Here is a 7267-nt window from a genome sequence, read left to right as displayed (position 1 = left end):
GAGACTACTACATACACTTGTATGGAAACAAACTTGAAAACCTTAAGGAAATGGAGGACTTTCTGACATCACACAACCTACCTAAGTTGGAACAAGAAGAAATTGAGACCCTAAATAAACCAGTAACAATCAAGGAAATCGACTACGTAATAAGAAAACTTCCTACAAAAAAAAAGCCCCGGAGCAGATGGCTTTCCAGCAGAATTCTAGAAGACATTTAAGGAGGAGCTGATACCAATCCTACTGAAGGTTTTCCAGGTGATTGAAAAAGATGGAACACTCCCCAAATCATTTTATGAAGCCAACATCACATTGATACCCAAGCCAGGTAAAGATTCAACAAAGAAAGAGAACTACAGGCCAATATCTTTGTTGAACATAGATGCTAAAATTCTCAACAAGATCCTAGAAAACCGGATTCAGCAATACATCTCAAAAATCATCCATCATGACCAAGTAGGCTTCATTTCTCGGATGCAAGGCTGGTTCAACATTCGTAAAACCATAAATGTAATTAAATACATCAACAGATGTCAAAACAAAAACCACATGATTATATCATTAGATGTAGAAAAAACTTTTGATAAAATCCAGCACCCCCTCTTGATAAAAACCCTTGAACATCTAGGCATATGGGGAACATACCTCAAAATAGAAAAAGCCATCTACGAGAAACCCACAGTGAGCATACTCCTAAATGGACAAAGATTAGAACCATTTCCCCTGAAAACTGGAACAAGACAAGGATGCCCACTCTCACCCCTCCTGTTCAACATAGTATTGGAAGTCCTGGCTCGAGCAATCAGAGAAGAGAAGGCAATCAGGGGTATCCAAATAGGAAAAGAGGAAGTCAAGTTATCTCTCTTTGCAGATGATATGATTGTGTACCTTGAAAACCCAAGAGAATGTGTTAAAAACCTCCTTACACTGAGAAATGCCTTTGTCAAAATCTCAGGATACAAAATAAATGTACAAAAGACAATCGCATTTCTCTACACCAATAATAAGCAAACAGAAACCCAAATAAAAAACACAATTCTATTACAGTAGCCACAAAAAATGAAATACCTTGGCATCTTCCTAACCAGAGACGTGAAAGACCTTTACAAGAAAAACTACAAAACACTGCTCAAAGAAATCAAAGTTGACACAAACAAGTGGAAAAATATCCCATGCTCATGGATCGGAAGAATCAACATTGTGAAGATGTCCATCTTACCTAAGGCAATCTACAAATTCAATGCAATACCCATCAAATTATCAGCAACATTCTTCTCAGACCTAAATAAAACAACGCAGGAATTCATATGGAAACACAAACATCCAAGAATAGCCAGAACAATTCTCAGCAAAAAAAAAAAAAAAAAAAAAAAGAAAAAAGAAAAGAAGCAGGTGGTATCACATTACCAGACTTCAAACTTTACTATAAAGCTACAATCATCAAAACAGCTTGGTATTGGTACAGGAACAGTCATATAGATCAATGGAATAGAATTGAGATTCCATAAGCAAAACCTCAATTTCTCAACCAACTCATCTTCGACAAAGCCTCCACCACCTACCACTGGGGAGAGGAGAACCTATTCAGTAAATGGTGCTGGGAAAACTGGTTGACCACATGCAGAAGATTGAAACAGGACCCCTATCTATCCCCATGCACAAAGGTTAATTCCAAATGGATCAGAGACCTAAATGTAAAACCTCAAACCATAAGAACCTTAGAAAATGAAGGAAATACCCTCATGGAAATCGGAACTGGCATCCAATTCCTGAACAAAACCCCAAACCCACAGCTCATAAGAGAGAAAATATACAAATGGGACCTTATTAAACCGACAAGCTTCTGCAAAGCCAAAGAAACCATCAGGAGAGCAGGGAGACAGCCTACAGACTGGGAAAAAATATTTGCCAACACCAGTTCTGACAAAGGCTTAACATCCTGGATCTACAAGGAACTCAAATATACTGAAAAGAAAAAAACAAACAACCCCATTATAAAATGGGCAAAAGACATGAACAGACACTTCACAAAGGAAGACATCCAAGCAGCCAACAAACACATGAAGAAATGTTCAACCTCACTAATCATCAGGGAGATGCAAATCAAAACCACACGGAGATACCACCTAATCCCAGTCAGAATGGCAATTATCAACAAGTCAAAAAATAACAGCTGCTGGAGAGGGTGTGGTGAAAAGGGAACACTTCTACACTGTTGGTGGGAGTGTAAACTAGTGCAACCTCTGTGGAAAGCAGTGTGGCGATTCTTAAAAGCTCTAAATACCAACCTCCCATATGACCCCGGAATTCCCCTACTGGGAATATATCCTGGAGAACACAAATCACTCTATAAAAAAGATACCTGCACATGCATGTTTATCGAAGCGTTGTTCACAATAGCAAGAACCTGGAAACAGCCATGCTGCCCGTCAAAAGAAAACTGGATTAAAAAAATGTGCTACATATACACGATGGAATACTACGCAGCCATAAAAAAGAACAAAATCATACATTTTGCAGCAACCTGGATGGAACTAGAGTGTATAATACTGAGTGACCTCTCACAGAAACAAAGATCCGAGTATCACATGTTCTCACTCATATAATGGACCTTAAACATCCAATGCAATACTATATGAAAATGACGTGATTAATAATAATAAAAAAAAAAGAAAATGACTGACAGTACTGGGAAACTATGGTGGGGGGAGGGAGATGGGATTAACAGTAGCAAATATCTGTCTGGGAACCGGGAAACTCCCCATATCAACAGGGTGCCTGAATGAAACGCAATTGTTTACCTAACCCTTAACTGTACCCCACAACTTCATAATAAAAAATAAATAATTAATTAAAAAAAAAAGAAATAACTTGACATTTTCCTAACCAGAGAAGTGAAAAACCTTTACAATGAGAACTACAAAACACTGCTCAAAGAAATCCAAGAAGACACAAATGGAAAATATTCCATGTTCATGGATAGGAAGTATCAACATTGTCAAGCTGCCCATCCTACCATAGGCAAACTACAGATTCAATGCGATACCCATTGAATTACCAACATCATTCTTCTCAGACCTGGAAATGACAATATAGAAATTCATATGGAAACAGAAAAGACCACGAATAGCCAAGACAATCCTTAGAAAAAGAAACAAAGCAGGAGGTATCACACTTTCTGACTTCAAACTTTACTATAAGGCAATAGTACTCAAAACAGCGTGGTATTGGTACAAGAACAGGCATATAGACAATAGAACAGGATAGAGATTCCAGAAGCAAAGCCTCAATTTCTCAACCAACTCATCATTGACAAAGCCTCCAACAACTGGGGAGAGTTGAACCAATTCAGTAAATGGTGCTGGGAAAAGTGACTGACCACATGCAAAAGATTGAAACAGGACCCATACCTATCACCATACACAAAAATTAACTCTAAATGGATCAAAGAACTAAACATAAAACCTCAAACTATAAGAATCTTAGAAAATGCAGGAGACATCCTTATGGAAATTGGAACTGGCAACCAATTCCTGATCAAAACCTAAGTGCCTATACCATAAGATACAAGTTAGACAAGTGGGACCTCATCAAACTGACAGTCTCCTGCAAAGCAAAAGAAACCATCAAGAGGAGCAGGGAGACAGCTCACAGAATGGGAAAAAATATTTGCCAACTGTATATCTGACAAAGGTCTAACATCTTAATCTACAAGGAACTCAAATGTGCTGAAAAGAAAAAAACAAACAGCCTCATTAAAAAGTGGGCAAAAGACATGAACAGACAGTGGGCAGCCAACAGACACTTGAAAAAGTGCTCAGTCTCACTCATCATCGGATAAATGCAAATCAAAACCAATTGAGATACCACCTAACTCCAGTAAGAATGACCACCATTAACAAAACAAGCAACAACAGATGCTGACAAGGTAGCAGAGAAAAAGGAACTGCTGGTGGCAATGCAAACTAGTGCAACCTCTTTGGAAGACAGTGTGGTGATTTGTGAAAGAGCTAGAAATTGAACTTCCATATGACTCAGCAATCCCCCTATTGAGAATATACCAGGAGGAACTCAAATCATTCTACAAAAAAAGGTACTTGCACACGTATGTTTGTTGCAGTTTTATTCATGATAGCAAAAACATAGAACCAACCATGCTGCCCATGGAAACTGGATTGGATAAAAAAATGTGGTACAGATACACAATGGAATATTATGCAGCCATAAAGAAGGACAAACATATGAACTTCACAGCAACTTGGAGGATTTAGAGTCTGTCCTACTCAGTGATCTATCATAGACATAAAGAACAGAGTACCATACATTCTCACTAATAAGTGGACCTTGAACAATTATCATAATACTGTGAGAAGGGGATTGGCGGTAGTGGGAAATTGTCAGGAGAGGAGGCTTGGGATTGGTAGTTGAGGGAAACTGCCAGGGGAAGGAGGGGCACACCTCATCAACAAGGGTACCTGTATAATGAACATTTGTATACCTAACCCTGAATTGTACCCCACATCTTTAAATTAAAAAAAAAAAGAAAAAAGAAAAGTCATAGAAAGGCAAACTTGATTAAAAAACATGACCCAACAAATTTTTGCCTTCAGGAAACACATCTCACTACAAAGGACACTCACAGATTCAAAGTTAGAGGATGAAAAACATATTTTTCAAGCCACTGGAACACAAAAGGAGGTAGGTTTCATGATCTTAACGTCAGATATAGCAACATTTAAGCTGTCAAAATTAAAAAAGATACAGAAGGATACTACATAATGATAAAAGTTTAAATCCATCAACAAGGAATATCCATTTTAAGTATATATGTACCCTACACAGAACAGCAGCTTTTATAATGTAACTATAAAGTAAACTAAAAAAGATATTGACTCTAACACGATCATAGCTGGGGACTTAAATACCCCACTAACAACCCTATATAGATCATGGAGGCAAAAAATTCACAAGGAGATCCAGAACCTCCACTTGATGCTTGTCCAAATGGACTTAATAGATACCTACAGAACACTCCACCCAACAACCATGGAATATACATTCTACTTATCACCACATGGAACCTACTCTAAGATTGACCAAATCCTTGGCCATAAATCAAGCATAAACAAATTTCATAAGATCAAAATTCTGCTATGTGCCTTCTCAGACTACAGTGGAATAAAAATAAATATCACCACCAACAAAATTCCCCCCAAATATACAAAGACATGAATGCTAAACAGCATGACGCCAAACAACTCCTGAGTCAACACAGGAATCAAAACAGTAATTTAAAAATTCCTGGAAACAAATGAAAATAAAGACATATTACCAAAATCTTTGGGATGCCACAAAATCAGTATGGGGGAGTTGATATTCTTATGAACACGTATCAAGAAAATAGAAATATCACCAAGTTAACAGCATAGCAAATCACTTAAGTGAGCTAGAAAGGCATGACCACCGAAACTCTAACCTCAGCAGAAGAGTCCAGCTCACCAAAGTAAAAGCCGAAATACAGGACACGGAAGACAAAACTATTATAGAAAAAATCAACAAAACAAAAAGCTGGTTCTTTGAAAGGATAAACAAGATTGATGGACCAATAGCCAGGTTGAACAAGAAAAAGAGAGAAAAAGCCCAAATAAACGCAATCAGAAACGCAAAAGATCAAGTCACAACTGACTTCAAAAAATACAAAAGATTATCAGAGATTACTATGCACACCTGTATGGAAACAAATTCAAAAACCTAAATGAAATGGAGGACGTTCTGACATCACACAACCTTCCACGGCTGAAACCAGAATAGACCAATAACAACCCAGGAAACTGACTCTGTCATAAGAAAACTACCTACAACAACAACAATAAAAAAGCCCCAGACCAGATGGTTTTCCAGTGGAATTCTACAAAACATAGAAGGAGGAACTGATACCAATCTTACTGAAAATATTCTAGGCAATCGAGAAAGACGGAACTCTCCCCAAATCATTTTATGAAACTAAATCACACTAACATCACACTGATACCCAAACTGGGCAAAGACCCAACAAAGAAAGAGAACTACAGGCCAGTATCCCTGATGAACATAGTTGAAAAAATTCTCAACAAGATTCTAACAAATCAGATCCAATTACACATATTAAAAATTAGCCACCATGAGGAAGTAGGCTTCATCCCTGGGATACAGGACTGATCTAGCATCCACAGAACCAAAAATGTAATTAAATATATCACCAAATGTACAAACAAGATCCACATGATTATATCATTTGAAGCAGAGAAGGATTTCGACAAAACCCAGCATCCCATTATTGATAAAAACCCTTGAACATCTAGGTATAGGTGAACATACTTCAGAATAGCCAAAGCCATCTGTGATAGACCCTAGCCAACATATTTCTAAAGGGACAGAAATTGGAAGCATTTCCCCTGAAAAATGACAAGGTTGCCCACTCTCACCCCTCCTGCTCAATATAGTGTTGGAAATCTTAGCTAGAGCATTCACACAAGAGAAGGATATCAGGGGTATCCGAATAAGAAATGAGAAAGTTAAGGTATCTGTCTTTGAGGATGATATGATCTTATACCCGGAAAACCCAAGGGAATCTGTCAAAAACCTCCTTGCACTGAGAAAAGACTTTGGCACAGTCTCAGGGTATAAAATCAATGCCTAAAAGACAGTTGCATTTTTATACACCAACAACAAACAGGCAACATACCAAATAGAAAGTACAATCCCATTCACAAAAGTCACACACATAAAATACCTTGACATTTTCCTAACCAGAGAAGTGAAAGACCTTTACAATGAAAGCTACAAAACAAGCCAGGCCTGGTGGCTCAGCCTGTAATCCCGCGCCTTTGGGAGGCTGAGGTGAGTGGATTGCCTGAGCCCGTGGGTTTGAGACCTGCCTGGGCAGCGAGACCTCATCTCTACAATAAATCAAAAAATCAGCAGGGCATGGTAGCGCATGCCTGTAATTCCAGCTACTTGGAAGGCTGAGGCGGAAGGATCGCTGGAGTCGAGGCTGCGGTGGCCGGGAGCGGCCACTGCACTCCAGTCTGGGCGACAGAGTGAGATTCCAACTCAAAAAAAAAAAAAAAAAAAAAAAAAGAAAACTACAAAACAATGCTCAAAGAAATAAAAGAAGACACAAACAAATGGAAAATTTTCCATGCCCATGGATTGGGAGAATCAACATTGTTAAGATGTCCATCTTACCCAAAGCAATTGTCAGATTCAACACCATACCCATTAAATT

The sequence above is a fragment of the Carlito syrichta genome, unplaced genomic scaffold (assembly GCF_000164805.1).
Source record: "Carlito syrichta isolate Samal-C Ts95f unplaced genomic scaffold, Tarsius_syrichta-2.0.1 Scaffold313345, whole genome shotgun sequence".
NCBI lineage: Eukaryota > Metazoa > Chordata > Mammalia > Primates > Tarsiidae > Carlito > Carlito syrichta.
This window is presented reverse-complemented; position numbering follows the sequence as displayed.